This window comes from Etheostoma spectabile, chromosome 1 (assembly GCF_008692095.1).
Source record: "Etheostoma spectabile isolate EspeVRDwgs_2016 chromosome 1, UIUC_Espe_1.0, whole genome shotgun sequence".
In the NCBI taxonomy this organism is placed as follows: Eukaryota; Metazoa; Chordata; class Actinopteri; order Perciformes; family Percidae; genus Etheostoma; species Etheostoma spectabile.
In genome coordinates this window covers 11,612,826-11,632,668 of record NC_045733.1, presented here as the reverse complement: position 1 = coordinate 11,632,668, position 19,843 = coordinate 11,612,826, and the positions used below count along the sequence as shown (strand labels likewise).

Here is a 19,843-nt window from a genome sequence, read left to right as displayed (position 1 = left end):
CCCAGCCCTACTTCTTCTATCTGCATCTTTGAGTACTTTGGAAAGTGCTATGTAAATACAATGTTATTATTATTATTATTATTATTATTATTATTATTATTATTATTATTATTATTATTATGTAATTTCATGTCCATACTGAGGTGAAAGTGTATATCCTGAAGATCATCTGTGCTTTTGGATTTGATAACACCTTAAGTGATAACTGGAGAGAAGGGCTTTTATCTGCTCACCCTTCTTTTTGTCATTAGCCCTTAAGTGGGAATTGGAAGGGAACATTACATCCTTATTGTTATTTTGGTTATGTTGTGCATTTACAGAGAGAAAGGACATATTATAACAACAGCTGGGCAAGCAAGGTATATATCAGTATCCATGGTGATGGATGTTTTCTGTTTAAAATGCCAAGCGCATCCCACAGCCAACCTTTCCATTTGTAAATTCTCCCCTAATACGGAGTAGTGCTGGAACGAGGCGTCGATCAGTCAATTAGTCGACAGATAATTGACTGCGAACAATTTTCCTAATTAGTGAATTGTTTAAAGCTGCAAAAATCGATAATTTGATAATAAAAATGGAAAAGCTGTTACTCATAGTGAGGAACCCATGAGAATTGGTACTTGACCCGGCAGTTCATCTCAGCTCTTTAGTTCTTTCAGCTAAGTGTTTTGCTTTTACGGTCTGCAACTTTACTGTTCTGGTTCACTCTCTCTCTGTCCTCATAAACCCAATTATAAAAAATAAATAAACCCAGCAGCAGCAGGCAGTTATTTTCAGTGAAAAAAGCTCTGATGAACCCACTGTAAGCTACCTGCCCAGCACTAAACGAATGGCAAACAAAGGTAGCAGTGATAGCGAGTGAACATAGTGGAGCATTTAGCAGCTACAGAAACAGATATTTTCTGCCAATTTTGCTTCATTTCTGATGGATGTGTTACTAGGCAACTGCAATTGCCAACTTTGTAAGGTGTTGATTCATCCATGTTGTAGTAAAAATTAAGTCAAAGTTGATGCTGCTCTTATTCAATTATCAATCAAAATAGCTGCTGGTTTCATCTGCTCAAATGGGAAGATGTACGGCTTTTCTCTGTTTTATTAGAAACTGAAGTATATGACTAATGTAGCTCATGGAAATCCTTTCAGGGAGACCTGACTCTTAATCAGTGCTCTCTTCCTAAATCCATTCAGCTGTTGGAGGCGTTCACCTTCCTGCTGAACCAATCAGAATCGTACACAAATGTCAAGGGCCAATCACAGAGTCACAACCGTGCTTTAAATAATATTTTCTCCCTTTGCTATCAGCTGTCGTTGCAGGCAAAGAGCGGAACCCTCCCCCCCCCCCACCCCACCCGCCACCTCCAGTCATCTACTCCAGCTGACCAGTCCAGAGCCTCCTTCTGTCTGGTCTCTCCTGGTTGAAATGACATCTTAATTAATAAAGAAAGTAATCGGTCCTTACAGCCTTGTTATGGATCTTCCTCAGTTTTGAGTAGACAACATCACATAATGAAGGGTTAATCGAGATGGACCGGTTTGGGAGGGGGGACATCACATACATTTTAGCAAGAATTGAAAACATAATCCTCAGCTTTGAGCAACAGCAGCTACCATACTCAAATATGTGAAATCAAACGTGTAAATGTGTCAACTGGTAAAACCATCTGAGTTCAGGGGCAAGGAGAACAGGGGCGGATGAACTCAAGACCATCAGACCAAAACAACTACTGATTTCAATTACAAACTGAAATTATTAATGAGTATAGATAAACCTCATGCTTGCCTCAAAACCTTTCAAAAAAGAAAAATGTGTGCTATGAGATAACGGAGAATTTCAGTACTGCGCCTTCGTAGTTAATGGAAATACTAAAGTAACATGTTCACAATAGAGATGAAGAAGACTGTCAGGCAGAGCAGAGGTCCATTACAAAGGAGGGGGGGGGGAGTGACATCTCGGTATTACACCTTTAACAAAAGAAAGGCTCGATTTCTTTTTAACACATTGGAGTTTTCACAGAGATATGCATCATCTCTTGCATAATATGTCAGTATCATCATTCATTCATCATTCATCATTCATTTCATCTTCAAGTGCTACGTGTAAAAAAAAAACTTATTTTTTTCTACTGACTATGTCTACATGCACATAATATTCTGTTTTTTGCCCGTATATATATATGTATATATATATATATAATTTTTTTTAATTATATGATGAAAGTAAATATTCCACTACTATTCCCGTTCACATGTAACGTTAGTTGTGCAAAATAGGATTTTGTTCAAATTTTACCAGCGGCGGAGGACTTGTTGGAGTGTGCAAAAACATTTTTTAAAACACCTGTTGATATCCAATACCCTATCCAGTATTTGATAATGTTTAATCAATAGAGCTTTGTTCCTCATTCTTATCGGGTCTTCAGCCTTGCAAACGATTAGTTGTTTTGTGTACAGAATCCATAGCAATGCACAGAGTGGACCATAAGCCTGCGGTAAAACCCAGATTGAGACGCATATTCCGAATGCACTGTGTATACATGTCCAAAGAATGCCTCTAAAAACCCAAATAATACCGGGATATCCCACGTCTTAATTTGGAAATGCTATATTTGGAAATGGCATTCGAAATATCCAACCGGAATATGCTGTTTATATGATCATAATTGGAATAATAGTGGAATATTGGTGTGCATATAAATGTAGTGACTGTCACACACAGATTATGGCTTATGTTTGCAGTTTGGCAATGTGATTTGAGATTGTTTGTAGCTTGCAAAACCCCAAATGTGCCATGGGACTGCAAAGTAGCTGCACTTGCTATAACAATGACTTCTTGTTGCTATTTCATTTGCAAATGTATGCAAATCCTCTTGACACTTTATATTTGTGTAATTTCTGCTCAAAAGAAAATGTCCACTTTGTTATACTTTGGATTGCATTGTTTGCCCTACTTTCCTCCACACCAACTTGGCATGCTGAAGCACTCAGCACTAGCCCACGGTGTCTGGCAGAGACATGTGTCTAGTGCACCTTTCTGTGAGCCTCCCTGCCAGTTATGCTTTCTAGGGCCACAGTCAAACACAGGGGGACGGGGCCCTCCCTATCCAAGCTCACAGCAAGCTCTGGAGTGTGTTCTGCTCGCTGCCTGCATGTTTTTTTAACTCTTGAATCAATGCGTATGCAGCGGGATTCGTCATTAGGGCTTGTTTGTGTCAAGTATTTTATAATAGCACTGATCGCTTGAGACCAGCTGCTCCAGGAATATGTAGACACACTTGAAAAGTTCATACGTTTCACATATTCCAGCTTCACATACTAGTTCTATACTGCTTTGCAACTTGGCAAGTGATCGTTGAATCATGAAATGCGCAGGCATACATATTCTACACCAGTCAGAGTGGGAATAAAAATAGATGACTGTCAGATCTGAGATTTCATTGCACCTTTCTGGTGGAAAGGAAGCTGTGGAAAGCATCTGGCTTCCTGATGATGGGAATGATAAATTTTGCATTGACGTTTGGATAACATCACTCCTAGATATTATGCATTACTATCAGAATCAGAAAATACTTTATCACCACAGCCTCTAGAAAGCAGCAGGCACTTCTTACGTTAAACAGCAAGAGGTATGCTGATGGTAATCTTACATCCCACAGAAGATGAATAATAAAAAACAAAGTCGTGAGCTCAGAAAACTCAAAGGTCTGCAGCCTTGCTGGAATAACACAAGAGGGGCTGAGTGCTACAAATGCCTGTGAAGCTGAGGTAATAATTTAGATGTGCCGCCAGAAGTCAGATCTTACTGAGCTCTTAGGAAACCATGACGCCACCTCATCCGTCATCTGTCATCCTCCCTTCAGCCCATCTCCTGGGCCCGGCTGGAGAGCATCCTCCGTCTCTCCTTGCCCACATAGACAGACACGTACACCCTCAAATATGATGGATGAGTGGGGGTGTGTACACACGCCTTACTCTTTCATCTGAGCATGACTCCATTTACACCTACAGCATTACCAGTGGACACTGTCTGGCTGGTGGATCCCAGTGCTGTCTTTATCCTCCCCGGCTTTATGAACTAATGCAGACAGATGTAGGGCACACTTGGCTCCATTTTTACTCTGTGACTCCAATCTCAAAGCTGCTGTTAAAGTAGATGCAACCGTTGGAATGAGCTGGTGCCATTAAAAAGGAAAACATGTATTAGCATATTAAAATATTCCTTCCGGCAGAGAATAAAAAAGTTAAAAATAGTGATCCGCAGTGAGATGTGTATCACGGTAATTCGACTGTAATCTGTCATGAAATCATGTTTGGATTTGTATAGCCTAGTATAATTCAGTTGAGTTGAGGCCAATGAATGTCAGATATGTTTTAGATATTTTGTCTTTAACTGGGATAAGTCAGTCTGTGTTTTGGTACTGTACAGTTTTTACACCTTATTTTATTACTTTAATGTCCAATGCTCTGTTAAACTCAGACAGATCTTTATGAGAGAATATGTCATGACTTTCTACTATTTAAATAACCTTCATTATTTAATAAAGCTGACACCTGTTATGATTTCTGTCTCTTAAGAAGCCATGAGATATGCAGTGTTTTCAGTACAGTTACGATTAATCACCTTGGTCGGATTTGCTTTTAGGGAAATTACAAAGTTATTTACAGTTTCTAATATGACACACCTGTCGAAGCCTGTTTCATATTTAATATGTATCGCATCACACTTCATTTTTCTGTAACCAACCAATTTCACAGGCACGTCTTCATGTAAAAGATGATTCCAACACCGTGATGTTTGATTACTGTACATGTGAATAAATATGAAGGAGTTACTTCTTCAATATAAATAATAAAGATAAGTTTTAAATTAAATAAATACATAATTTAACCCTTTCATATTAAAAATCACCATAGCAGTTGGTATGTATTTAATCTATACCACAACCTTCCTTTCTGTTGGATTTCTAAAGTGGATTTCTGAGGACTATGGTTGACTGGTCTTCAGATCTCTGCAGGGTAAATCCAGACAGCTAGCTAGACTATCTGTCCAATCTGAGGACTATGGTTACCTGGTCCTCAGATCTCTGCAGGGTAAATCCAGACAGCTAGCTAGACTATCTGTCCAATCTGAGGACTATGGTTACCTGGTCCTCAGATCTCTGCAGGGGAAATCCAGACAGCTAGCTAGACTATCTGTCCAGTCTGAGTTGCACAACTAAAACTACTTTTGAAGACACACATGTTCAACCAAGAGTAGTTCCTTCCTGAGGCTATTTTGTGGTGGCTCTGTGCGCTAAAGCTTAGCTCGAGCCCAAAAAATCAAGCCTGACCCTTCCCGAGCATGTGCACATTGTGTCCCGACTCATTAACTGTAATTATCGCAAATGGATTCCAATGAAGACGGAGAAAATAAACATTGACCCTAGCTCCCTGAGCAGAATAGTGTGGGGAAACAGATCAAGGCAGCAACTAGGGATTTAATGATTACCCGTGTTATCTTTTTTCTTTTCTTTCCCATTTTCGGACTGGTTGAAGTGATGTGCGTAGCGCAGAAGTTGAAACTACTCTGTAGCTTGCTACACTGTTACTCCCTCATGATCTTCAATAAGTGTTCTGCTACGATGTGGTAGTTTAGCCCGTGTAACGACATGACATTTATTTGGAGAGAGGGAGAGAGATTTATATTATCACCTTGATAATTTTGCTGTTGCTGTGTTTCTCATAGCATAGCTGACAGATGTGCAGTTTGTTTAATAATACTTGTGCAGCCAGGTGTTGATATTCAGGTTATGTTTGCTAGCAACGTGCAATTAAAGGCTAAAGGTGTATTACACTGTTTGCTCTGTTATGGATATGTGGGCTGTAATAGATGTGGCTTTTTCTCAGTTTGGGTTGCTGAAAAATGTGTTACATTTGTTAATTATTACAGAGAAAGGAATGTAATCCTTAGTATTGTTTCTTGTTATATGTTGTTGGCTATACTATTTAGTTTTGGTAAATAATGTTCCTAGTAAGTCAGATGCGTATTAATGTGCATTATTATTTTCTTATATTTCAAAACCACATCCAACTTCACATGCAATGTCTAATACAACTTCATAGTTAACTTCATGTTGGAGTTGTAAATAAATCTTCCTGGATCTACAAGGCAGACATCTCAGGTTCAAGTTCTTCCCGGACACCCTACAGCGGGCCAGTGTTTCAGTAGCCAGTTTTAACAAGTCTATTGCCGATATTTTTGTATGTTTTTTTGTGATATGTGTAGGCCTATCAGTGCTTTTTGAACATATTGAACACACTTTTAAAAATACCGTGATAATACCGAAACCGTAATAATTTTGGTCACTATAAGCGTGAGGTTACAGTAAATTTCCATACCGTTACTTCCCTAGCAGCAACATAATCAAAGCCCAGGAACCGTACAGGAGACATTCTTGTCTCGATCACCTAATTAATACTGCCTTTCGCCACGGTCTGCATGACAACGCGCCGGCTATAGGACAGACCACATCTGGAGAGGCATAGCTTTCTCCCCAGCTAATAAAAAAACACAAATGCTTGATCAAAGGCCCGGCCCGAGGATAGTGGCGGGATGTATCGGCCCGACCCACGAGCCGGGTCTGGTGGGGTCAAGTTCGGGCTCGGGCAGAGAATCTAAATTCTACTGTGTGTGTGAGATTGACATTTGTTCAAAGAAATGCCAATTAACCAGAGCACCTTTCCCCCTCACACACAATGTTGTGTGGACCTGCCTGACCCTCCTCCGCAGCGTTGTGGAGGAAGGTCTGGTAATTTTTTAAATATGCTCTTTTAGTTATGGATGTGCCGTATACATATATAGTTTTAAATACACACATTTCAAATTTCACAAATTTCACTACATAATAATAACCCGACTGCCTATCCTCTGAGTTAATGTTTAGTAAACACCCTCCCTCTTCACCTACTGTATATGATGATATCATAATCCATCACATGTGTTCTAATGGTCTAAGTTTGTTACCTCCTGAGTGGTTTGCCTTTATTGTTCATTTGGAGCCAGAAGGGCCACATCTTTAATTTGAAGATACCATTATCTCTTTTCATATACTGGTTTCTAACCTCTTGGTTTCACACAACACAGCCACAGTTACACAACTATTATCATAAAAATGCCAAATCCACCTTACAGGGAGTAGTTAAAATTAACCTAACTGCATTGAAATTACTTAGTGATTCTGACAAATGGTATTTCCTCACTTGCTTGCCACAGATGTATTCAATTTCTTACACGTCCTGTCTGTTTTTGTTTTACTAATGCTTCCCTGTTTATATAGGTGTTTATTTCTTTACCGTTTTCTATTTATTTATTTTTTTTGCTGAGCCTGCTCCTATCGATTGGCTGTACTTTGCAGCTGAGAGGGATGGGTAGGTGGTGCGCGGGCGTTTTATGATCCGTCCTCATCCTCTTTCCATCCTGTAAAGTGCTTAACGACAATCAATCTTAACTCCCCTCCTTAGGAGATAACGCCGACCATGAGGTTGGTATTGATTTGGAGAGAGGCCTCCAGGTGGTCTTTCGTCATTCCACAAACCTCACCTACCTGCCGACACAGAAAAATAATGATTTAGATGTAATCGAGGGACCCAGGAAACATAACCTCTATTAATTAAATTAGTTGGTAGCAGTTAGATTAGTTGGTTACATAATGATTTGTGCATGGCCCAGTTACAATTTGCAAGAGGATATCCTTCTACTTCCTTTTGAATTGGGCTTTTGTATGGCTGCGCAGCTTGAAATTTGGCACAAAAGACTGTAACATCAGATTCTGTGTATTGATTAATACAACCCCCTGATCGTATCTGTCATCCATCAGCCAGTTTATAGGATTTCAGAGAAGAGAAAATGGTCTTGTTCAGGTGAACATTTTATCTTCAAAACAACTACGGAGCGCTCACTGGTCCCAGACTTTAGTTTCTCTGAACATTGATTTTTTTACACAAACGTGCCTGACATTCAGATTTGTTTGTAAGAGGAGGCCTTGTTAAATAAATAATGTCTGCAAGATATCAAAAATATTTAAATTAGTACGATTTGCGGATAAAACAAAAACATTTTGTTGGTGAGGGAGACACAAAGGAGCTACTGGAGACTATTACGTCAGAACTTCGCTGATTAAAAAGGTGGTTTGACAGAAACAAATTCCCATTAGGTAAAACTTAGTCCGTAAGTACCACGGTCCACATTCCCTCCTCCGCAGTGCCGTGGAGGAAGGTCTGGCAAAGTGAGACTAAGTCAAACTAACATCAGGTTTTTGTTAATGGTCAAATTAGAATTCTACAGATACAAGGGGATGGTGTGGCCATTGAAGTTAATTCAAAATAAGTTCATTGGCGTTATAATAAATGACAAAATAAGCCGGAAATCTCATATAACACATTTCAGCACTGACAGAACACAGAACACATTCTGGACTACAACTCACTCCACATGCTTTACTGTTCACTGGTATTACCATATTTAAATTACTATGCAAAGGTTTGGGGCAATACTTAAAAATATCCACTATCATCACAATCTATATTGCAAAAAAAGAGCCGTAAGGATCATTCATAATACCGGTTATAGAGATCACACAAATTTAACACTGCCACCAGATACTGACTGGTTTTTAGACCCCCCCCCCCCAATACGGTAAAAATACGGCACATTTTAGAGTGGCCTTGTATTGTGGCCAGCCTAAGCACACCTGTGCAATAATCATGCTGTTTAATCAGCATCTTGATACCTGGGAGGTGGATGGATTTTCTCGGCAAAGGAGAAGTGCTCACTAACACAGACCTAGGCAGATTTGTGAACAATATTTGAGAGGAATAAGACTTTTGTATAGATGTAGAAACTTAGTCTTAGATCTTTGAGCTTCAGCTCATGAGAAATGGGGGCAAAAGCAAAAGTGTTTATGATTTGGTTCAGTATATGTCCCCATTAATGAGGAAAATTAAGTTGGACAAATGGAAGATGATAAACGTGACCTTATGGGGGAAAATTATCAAAATGCTGGTTGTGGTTGTGCTAAAATTCCTTACGGAATCTTCAAGCAATATAATAATTTGATTAAACAGTTTCTATGGGATGGAATGGCATTTATAATTTTGTTCAGTTCATGTATGTTTCTACTTTTTGGGGTGGGCATGTAGCTTACATATAAATATACGTAGCAAATTGTAAAGAATATGTTAAGATAGAATGTTATGTAAATATAGCAATCTGATGATTATTCATGAGAATGGAGAATAGGTGGGATTAAATAAATGTATGCTTCTTATTTCTTTTCAGACATTTTAAGTTAATATTGTTTTGTTCTTTTAGCTTGTATTGTATACTGTTTACATCTTCAAAATGAAGCCTTCATTCATTTATTTATTGTTACTTAAATTCTTAAACGGACTAATACTTAAACAATATTAGTATTATTATTATTTTTATTACTGTATTACTTTATTACATGTATTATTTATCATAAGAGGTTATCCTAATGGAAGTTCACTGCTTCGGTCCTTTGACACCCACTGTCTATTCTGATTAAGAAAGACATTGAACTGCCACTGCAGGAGCACCGCCAGGAGCTCAGCCTGCAGAACTGAACTGTGATCATTCACACCGGGTGCCTCTACTGAATGTGGAAGGGAATGGTCTCTTCCTTTCATTAATTGATGATGTGGGACTGCCTGTGTGACATGTCCACACTAAAACCTTGTATACATGTCTTCTATCTGACAGGTATCAAATCATTCAATGCATTACTCATCTGTATATTCTTTTTCAGTCCTAAACCTTTTCACCCTTGAGAACATTTTTCAGAGTAAAGATGTCTAACACAGCGGTCTCAGGACTGCGCCTAACAGATCAAACAGGACGACATGAATGTAAGGAGCGGATTTTGTCATTTCCCACTGCTATGAGGCCGAACACAGAAGAGTCATATGTAAGTGCGTTCTGGTTTACTTTATTGTGACACACCACAGCATTTATGGCATAATAACAGGTCACACTAAATTGCCCTTAACTGTGGTACCTGTTCACTCCTCAGTGCCTAAAGCACTCACATTAATCACCATACTCATGTATTTAGTTTGTCTGAGCTGTGCTGTTTAGGTGGTAAAGCTGTCCAGAAAGTTACCAGATAAAATATATAACACTCAAGCCCATTTTAGAAGCATCTCTTTGTCTTCATGTTTATGCTAATAGGCCTCATTATGATGCTTTATCCAAATCTGGACCCGCATAGGAAGTGACACGACAACGATTTGGCAAGCTATTCTGGGGGTCATTCAGTTTCAATGGGGACCTGGTGTAATTAATCAAAATAATGTTTCCTGGAGAAACAAGGCCTGTTGGACAGCAGTGTTCAACAACGATGGCAACATGGAATTGACTATGTGCCAACATATCAATATTAGCATGGCAAAGGAGTGGAGGCAGCTTTGCCTAACTCGTCATTGTTTCTCTGCACTTAAAATAAACTGGCCTAGAACCTAGGGGTGCAACATTGTTTTCTTTTGCAAAATGGGTCACATAATATTTGCAACATTAGGCATGTAGCTCGTTAAAATACACCTGCAAGAAAGACTTCAAATTCTTACTGTTTCTGCAGATGTCTTTAGTATACATATGAATGTTTATGGTTAAAAAAGACGTCCCTCTGAATTGCTTCTAACGGACATCTTATGTAAACAACAACGGTGCAATGAAAGGAATTGACAACAGAATGGTGCTGTTAAATCCAGATATACTGATGGACTATGTTTTTCACACTGGTTTGCACTTATCTTTGCTTCAAATTAATTCAGTGCATCAAAGAAATTATCAGCTTGGGTGTTTTTCACATCAGTCACAAAAGGCTTTTAAAAAAGGAAGATTTGTGGTCAAGCATCAAAGGTCAAAAAGTCAATATTGAAGCCATGTCCCACTCTAATGGCAAACAATATGAAAATATGATTATATTTGACCTACATGAAGATAATTTGGAATCTTTATAGGCAATAAAAAGAAAACATATTTTTAAGACTTACTGCAGTGCAATACTAGCAACAGTTGCATTAGTAGACTGCACACTAACTCTAGAAAACCAGATTTTGACACAAATGAAACTCAAGAATATGTACAAACGTGCTTTACTTTTTTGCTATTTTTGCAAATATGTTAAACCTTTTCCCAGGGTTATTTAGCTTCACATGCCCCCAGAAGATCTTAAACTGGCATATTTTCATTCACGTCAGAGTGGAAACATTTACACTATTCAAATCCATTTCACCAGTTGAGTTTTTTTTTTTGTCCACAAAGGGGCTTTAACATAATATCCATACAGAGAAATACTACTTCAGTTATCTGGAACTGCTGTAATGAGAGAAACATGTTCCATTAACATCCATCATCCTACGCTGCTTACTGTGAACACTGAATACAAACAAAATCAAAGCCAATAAAGAAAATCATTACAAAATAAAATTCCTTGGGGTATCTCTGGGGGATGTTTCTTTAGAGACACGATAACAAATTAGAAGTGGTAAGGTATACAGAAGGCTATGTGTTGTTATTCCCCTCTACTTGATCTTAGCCTTGAGGTGACGTGAATAAATTAGCAGGAATCATAAAACATGCAAATGCTTCTATAGAAGGACCAAGGGGGCACCTAATGGTCTCATGAATATGATACCATTTGAATGATATGCTAAGCAGACACTGTGTTTATATTAATGCACGGTATGTTAACTTACACTACACATTAGAAAAGAGTTTAATGCCTCAATTAGTTACACTTTTGTGGAATTTGCCTTGGTGAGTAGTGCATGCATACAAACATATTTGCATAAGAAAAAAGAGGCTATATGGGTTGAGTGCAGAATGTGCAAAAACTAAAGAATGGTTAGTGCAAAGTGTAGTGATGGTGTGGTGCTCACACTGACTGAAATCACAAAAACCCCGGTTGGTAAGCTTATTACAAGATTACCATGTCCTCTACAATTGTTGAAAAAAAAAGAAGGGCGGCATTAGCATTTGTGTAATTCTACTATGATTGAAAAGTAAGAGGAAAAGGGGGAAATATAAAAGCCGAAGATTGCTGGATGATGCAACAATCTTTACCATCATCACTAAAACACCAAATGAGCGAATATCATTTGTTCCAGTGACTTGGAGAGTCTATGTCAAGCTGCACGTAAAACTCTTCCGGTTACAAAGACAAATTAGATTTTTTTTTTCTTTCATTAGTTTTGTATCTCAGGTGCATAATTCCATGTAATCCATTCCATTACCGTACTTTTTTAAAGTCCAGGGCCCACTGTAGTTGTAATAATTGACAGCTTTACACATTGTCAGGAAAAAGCAGGGATTAAACCACCCAGTGGTGGAACATCTGTACATGCAGAGAGGGCAAATATACGGTGCTTGTGCTTTACTTGAGTATTTCACTTTTACTGTATCACTATTGTACTTTTTAGTCAACACATCCTCATACCTAAACGACAAAACGACACATATGACTGTTCTATTTACTGTTACTGCTCTGGTTTAATCATGTCACCGTGATCATGTGACCGTTCTATTTAACATAACGGGCGCATTTTAAAACAAGTAGTTAACATTGTGAAACAGAACTAGATAAGTTTAGGCAGCACAAATAATGTATTGGGGTTAGTAAAGCATCAGGGATTGGCTAAAAATGAGTCACGTAAAACTTATTACTAAAATGAGGACGTAACATGTAACACTACGGACTAAAACTGGCTTTGAACCATCCACCAACCCAACTTTCCTCCTTATGCGTGATTATGCAATCTGATTTAAGATATAAATATGGTTACTAGTTACTACTTTGCAGATTCATATACATAACATTTTAGAATTGTGTCCATAGCAGCCCTGAACCAACTGCCTCACTGACACTTTTGAAGGGGTACTAGACGGGGCAGGAGTATATTCATGATCAATTTTATGTAAATGGACTGTTCTTATAGAGCGCTTTTCCAGTCTTAACGACTACTCAAAGCTCTTTTACATAGTACAGGAACCATTCACCATTCATACACATACACTGTGGCTGAGGTTGCTGTACAAGGCGCCATCTGCTCTTCAGATAAACACTCACACACATTTACATCCGATGGTTTGGTGTATGCCCAAGGACACTTGAACACGAAACCACCAACCTTCTGATTGGCTGTTCTACTACTGAGCCACAACCGTCCCTGTGTTGCCTTTGAAAACAAATGTTCATCAGGTTCACCAAATCTCATCTATACATATTTTACTAAAGTATAAGATCTAAATAATTCTTCCATTACTGCCGTACCATGAATGGCCAAATGGCTCTAAACCGTAAACCACATGATTACCTGGGTTCAATTCATTCAATCTCATTATAGGAATTTTTGCACTTCATTCAAAATCTTTTTATTGATTTCAAGTAAAATCTAACCAAACCCAAGTTGCCTAGCTCCGCTATTTATCTGAGACAAGTGATGTCCAATCAATGCAGAGTGTATCATAAAAGATGATTATCACGTCACAAAATCTCAACTGACTATGGTGACCAGGCCGAGCCCCCAAAATAAGGACCAGAACCACTGTTATACTTCACAATACACTTCTGAGAGGAGTGGGTATTTCCTGTATGTTGGGATACAGGTTGCATGCTCTATTTGATGCTAATATAGCAGTCCCTCAGCCTTTCTGTAATGGAATTTAGGCCAAACGTGATAGGAATGCTACCCTCTTCAAAGTCATGCAGTCAGTTGCATAGATAGTCTCCCGTTCATCGACTGCTGTGGCGGGAATGCGAGAAGTCAAGCACATTCATCCTTTGAACTCTGCGTGGGTTTCATCTTCTGGATATCTGTCTCTTTGGGGGCAGCCATTTTAATATTCAAACCAAGCAGAGAGAACAAGTGCAGAGGGACAGCGGCCATTTGAATAATTGAAGAGGTTCCGTAGTGCTAAAGGATCCTCTCTCTCTCTCTCTCTCTACTATATTTTCCCTTCCATCTCTTTTCCAGCCCAGCTTCTTGAAGTTTGTCCCAGAAAGCAGTCTGGGACGTGTGCTATAATAGCAGCCGATCCAACAATCCCAACAGGCTGATGGAAGAAGATAGAAAGGAAGCAAGACGTAAAAGAGATGTCTCACAGAGAGAAAGAAATATAGAGGCCAAATCTATTTTGACAGAAAAATGGCTATGGACCAAAACGAGGGATGAAAAGAATCAACTACAGCCATCTCTGCCCATAATTTGCTAAACACATTCACATAGCTCGTCCCATCTGTGTCCCTCAATTTGTTTGACAGACTTTAAAGCCAGGATATCTAAATAAGTCAGCGAGAATAACCTTCTTCCTTCCAAAAGCCTGGATAAAGCATGAAGCACTTTCCAATCAATCAATTTTCAGCATTCTTTCTCATTTTTTTAATTACATCTCAATCAGTTAACTAGTTAAAGTTAAATGAAGAGGATAAAAAGGGATGCACATTGTGCTTTGTGCTAATCATGTCAGAGCCCTTTGTTAGAAGAAATGCTTGCACATTAAAATGCGTCTGGCAGCAGAGCTTGGTGTATTTTAGAGTATTTCAATCCAATACAAGAGTTTGCAGAATCAAACCATTATATTATCGCCATTTTGATTAATTGTTTATTAATAATTGGTCAAAGTACAATACCAAGCCATTTTTTGCTCCATTTCTATACAAAGTGGGTATTTGAGATAATTTATTCTGTCATTTGGACAATATAGGCTGTGTGTCGGCCCATCTGTCTGTCTGTCTGTCTGTCTGCATAAAGATTCAGTTAATCAAACAACTTCAAATAAAGCATATTGGATTCCTTCAGAACAATGCTGGTCTAAAACATTTCCAACTTTTCCTTTTGCATAGTAAATAAAAGTAATAAAAGCTGCCAAAAATGCTTGCAACACCATGTCTTGATTTAGGGCCCAATAGCCGTTTGTGGGCTGGGAATCTTTGGCACTGACAACACATATTGCTGTTGCATGGATTCAAATACTACTAATAGAAAATATAAAATACTACTACTCAAATCGCATACAAGGTGTGCATTTCTCCCCCTTGTTCCTTGAACTTTTATTCTTTTAATTTATTTGCTCAGGTGATCTCGAGAAATTACAATTCTTATTTCATCAAAGCATGAATCAAATGCTGATAACAGAAAATACATCAAACGTATCTCTAGTGTTAGAAGTTAAGTCCAATTATCTTATTACATATTACATAATATAGGTAATTTGAAAGCCACAAAGGTCCAGCTGGTGCACCTGGACCTGATTTTATCCGAAGCAATGGAAATTCTCTCAGATGAGACTTATTTAGCCTTAGGACAGAATGATATTTCATCTATATGAAATTGGCTTTTGTTTTAACACACTACCCTTTTTGGCAATGCATGACAAAGAATGTTTTGACTTTTCACTTAAATGTTCTGAGATGAGAGTTTAGTGTATGAGAGTGCAGACACTGCTTTCAATTCAAGATACTAAAGTTGGATAACCGATTAAAAAGAGGACTTTTAAATTAAGACCTTATTACTCAATTTCATGGCTCACGAGTAGTGTATATTGATTTTTTTTAACTGAATATTGATGTCACTTTTGTTGAAATAGACTTGTAGTGACACAGTTTTAACAATGACAAATCGACGCAAAAAGTAAGGGTTAGGGCTGACTTTGATTCAGTCAGAAATCAAATTTTTGAGGTCTGCACGTTTTCATCTTAGCTGTGTGTAAAACTCAAAGCCTTACATTATATAGGGAATAAAGACATAATTACTGCTTCCCGTTTAAAAAAAAAAAAGAAGTGACAAATGGCAGATGAGTGGCTTGGTATGCATTACAAATCACAAAATCATGTTGTGGATCCAGTGATTGCATGGACAGGCAGACAGATAGATATGGATGATGAATTAAAGCTGTGTCTCAGTAAGGTGTGATTTTAACTGTACTGGAGCGATGGAGCACCCTTCTTTTCCAAAATATATTCCGTCTCGAACTATTTCATCAGCAAACAAATTCATCATTCATGTCATTTTTAGCAACGCTAGCCATGAAGCTTTAATAATGGCAATGTTGGCCTTTAGATCTGCAGTACATCAGATGCATGCTCCTACCTACTGGTGGTTCTATATGCAACTGGAGCAGTAGGTTGACATTTAAGGTGTTCAGTAAAAAGTCTGTTGAGTGGATGGTGCAGACATTGTTGATTCCCTGACTTTTCATCCAGCGCCATCATCAGGTCAGTTTTTTTCAATATGTATCAAACCAATCTATTTTTTTTCTTTAACCTATTATTACAATGAGCATTAAAGCGTTATGGCACAGGCTACAATCTTAGTATTGTTTAGGCAGAAGCGCTAAAAAGTCACAAGGTACAACTTCAAATAATTTTTGAATATTTGCTTATTTTATTTCATCCAATAGAATATCCTTGGGTGTTGGACTGTTTGCCGGGCAAAAAAAGCATTTTGAAGACGTCAACTTGGTCCTGAGCTTTGGGAAATTGTGATATTGTTCTCTATTTCGGACATTTTAGAGACAAAATGACTGCTCAAGATATTGTGTTGGAGGTCACACAGATTCCCTTATTTGGTGTTTGATCATGGTGGTGGGAAGCCACTGGTGGAAGTATTCGGTTCGTAAAAGTACTAATACCACACTGTCAGAATACCCCACTAAAAGTCCTACATTCTAATTCTTAAGTAAAAGTATGTAAATATTATCAGTAAAATATTGTGTCAGTGTTTTACTATTCTACATGATGTTTCTACATCAACCCTAATGCTGCATTGTTGTGTATGTTGCATGTTATTGCTGTAGATGTTCATGGTTGTGCTAAACTCTTAATCCATAAAGTCACATGTCATATCAATGTCCTGTTTTTTGTTTGTTTGTTGAAGAGTACTTTATATAATTTTTTTATCTTAAGAACGAGGAGAATTTTCTCAACACAAAGAAACACTTAAGTTCATCAGAAAAAAAGCATTTCTTTTTTGTTCATACTGGAATGGAAATCTAGGAAAATTGGTAATCAGAAATGTAACTAAAGCTGTCAATCAAAACAACATATTCAATCCCAGTTTGACTGATTTATATTCACATAAATTTACATTCATATCGTGGTTTTCTTTCTCTCTCTGTCTTTCTTACTCTCGTAAAGCAGCGTGGCCTCAGTGACCAGGAGCCACGCTGTCGTAGCTGACTTGCGACCCATTATGTCGTCTAAGGAGACCCTATGTTCATCTCATATGAAATTAATGCTCACTCACTATGTCTGAAAGTCTCCATGTCCCTAAGCCTTCTTACCTATAAGTGCCACCCTGTCTTCCACAGTGATCTTCGCAGTGGATGAAGTTGTCCCTTCTTATGACCATCAGCAGTAAAGAAAATCACCAAGAAGGTTTCATGCCACATTGCCTGGTTACAGTTGTCTGCTTCTGACAGCATTTTAAAACAGAATACACTGGCTGCATGTAGATGTGATGTTCCAGTTCAGTCCAAAGACTTAATCAGGATTTCTTTTGTGGCTGATTGTAACATGGTGGGCACACATCTCTGTGCTTTCATTGTTAAGGAAAACTGATAAGACCTCTACACATGTTGAATGTGAATTCATTTGTGGATTGAGACGGTGAAAATGCTCCGTTTTGGATGACTTGATAGAGACGAACGCCTGTAGGTGGCAACCATACCTCATCAACAATTGAATCCCACATGCACGCGCACGTACACACACACACACACAAACACTCAGAGACATCAGATATGGGATTTATGCGTCAATGCGATTGATCCCTGATAATTGACGAGTGCTGGGTGATTAAATGGGCAGATGGACCCACAGGCAAAGTGGTCAAAGTTAAAGTGCGCCCTGGGCAATTCAGGAACACGCTCACGCCTACACACGCGCGTACCTACCTAGCCACCACGACACAACCCACACACACACACACACACACCACACACACACAACCACACACACCACACACGTGACTCGCGCACACGCGCGTGGCAGATCTGTGCCTGGAGACCGTGATTTCAACTTGCTCGCTATTCAAGTCATGGACTGCAGCGAGCTGGGGAACCATTAGGAGCCGGTGGCAAAAAAAAAAAAAAAACCCGCTTTATTTGGAACACCGGATGATGATGCTGCTGCCACACCAGCCGGATCGGACACACTCTCCCCGACAAGCGGAATTATTACTAATAGCTTCGCTTATGTAATCAATACACCGAATTGCTTTTGGGGGGTGGGTGGGGGGAAATAGCATCCCGTGGATCCTTCCCGTTCTATTTCATAGAAAATATCCTACTGTATACCATATGCTCTGCGATTTTTAGAGCAGCCTATGGCAAACCCATTTGTCCTGATGCGACGCGTGTGATGGTTGCAGTGGGACGGATATCCTTAATTTGATCCAATAGGCGTTCTCAGGATTTTTCGTAGGACGCTTCTGCACCCCTTTCTGCGCTGACCTTAACAATGCTTTAAATAGGTAGTTAATTGTCATATCTGGCCATGGTTTTGTTAATTTTGAGTCAATGACAATCGCAAAAAAAAAAAGATTGACTAGTAAATCCAAGTGAATTAGTACACTTCGGTTGTTTATGTACAATATTTTTTGTTGTGAAATTTGATTTAGCGATCTTTCACGGGAGGAAACCACCAGTGGGAGTACATTTTGGACTGTGACTGGTTTGAGGGAAAGAAGGGCCTATACAGACTTGATCCCCCTATTAAAAACTCTGCAGGATTGCATCCTCTTCAGTCCGGAGGAATATCTTCAAGTCCAGGGGGTTACTGCTCCTCTGAGGGCTTTCATCGGCGCTCATTGCATCCGAGGGAATGGTGGCCGCACCGCAGATCCACGCAACTCTTTCTCAATGTTTCGCAGGCGAGCATCTTGACTTGTGATCGAGAGAGACGCGGACTGCAGCAGCCTCCAATCCCTTTCACATGGAGATTTGTGCCTCGCTCGTACAAATCTTGAAAACGGGGACCGTGGCCCTGCTGGTTTTTCCTTCACTGTTCTCAACGTCGATTTCATTTATTCGAGAAAATGCGTAAGTATTCCATTTAATTCTTTCCAATTGGAGCCTATTCAATGTGATTTGCTGTTGTATATCCTCATTTAGACCGATCCATCGCCATTTCACCCGTGATTTGTGGTTGCCTTACAGACTTCAATTTAAAGAAAGATACTTTTATTTTTTGAGATGCCCTTTTTACATCTCTATAGGTAGGTTATGATAGCTGTCGCATCCTCTTTTGTGCGTGATGGTGCGTGTTTCCGAATGTGTGTGTGTGTGTGTGTGTGTGTGTGTGTGTGTGTGTGTGTGTGTGTGTGGTGTGTGTTGTTATAGGCTAGAGAGATATACAGATGAGAGATAAAGATGGAAAGGGACAGAAAGGAGGTTGAGAAGGTTGTGTGTGTGTGTGGGTGGGGGGGGGGGGGGCTGGTGCAACAATTTGTGTGTTTGAGCGCTTGCTTGAGACTGTATGGATCTGTGGTAGTCCCTGTTGCCAGCAAGACACTACTGCTAGAAAAAGGCCTACGTCATATGGTAATTCAAATTCAGTTCAGGTATTCTCAGCATACACGTTTGCAGCAAAGAGAGCGCCGGATAGGCCAGGTGGGCAGGCTGGCCCTCAGGAAGGCTGCTTTGAGTGGGAATGTGGCAAAGCAAAAGCTTCAGGTCAAGCTTTATTTTACAGAATGTGCTCATGCATACAGCTTGCACACAATTTCCCATCCCTCTTATTTGTTGTTCTGCCTGTTGACCGATTATATCTGCAAAATAACCATCAAA

At 39.1% G+C, this 19,843-nt stretch overlaps 1 protein-coding gene and 2 long non-coding RNA genes across 3 annotated transcripts in view; 2 read left to right on the top strand and 1 right to left on the bottom strand.

Moving 5' to 3' along the window:
• Positions 1-1,885: 1,885 nt before the first annotated feature.
• LOC116690508 (uncharacterized) lies at positions 1,886-14,738 on the bottom strand. Its single transcript, XR_004332275.1, has 3 exons — positions 14,610-14,738; positions 11,477-11,488; positions 1,886-1,898 (listed from the first exon to the last, which is right to left on the bottom strand). It is a non-coding gene; the product is annotated as an uncharacterized LOC116690508 (long non-coding RNA).
• Positions 6,545-19,843, top strand: part of LOC116690514 (uncharacterized) — a 60,602-nt gene continuing 47,303 nt past the window's right edge. The window contains exon 1 of the long non-coding RNA XR_004332279.1: positions 6,545-6,663. This is a non-coding gene — a long non-coding RNA (uncharacterized LOC116690514). The remainder of the gene's footprint in view (positions 6,664-19,843) is intronic.
• lrrc4cb (leucine rich repeat containing 4C, genome duplicate b) overlaps positions 18,071-19,843 on the top strand; it is a 45,602-nt gene continuing 43,829 nt past the window's right edge. Inside the window, exon 1 of the mRNA XM_032517512.1 lies at positions 18,071-19,096. The gene's annotated coding sequence lies outside the window, so the exon portion shown is untranslated. The remainder of the gene's footprint in view (positions 19,097-19,843) is intronic.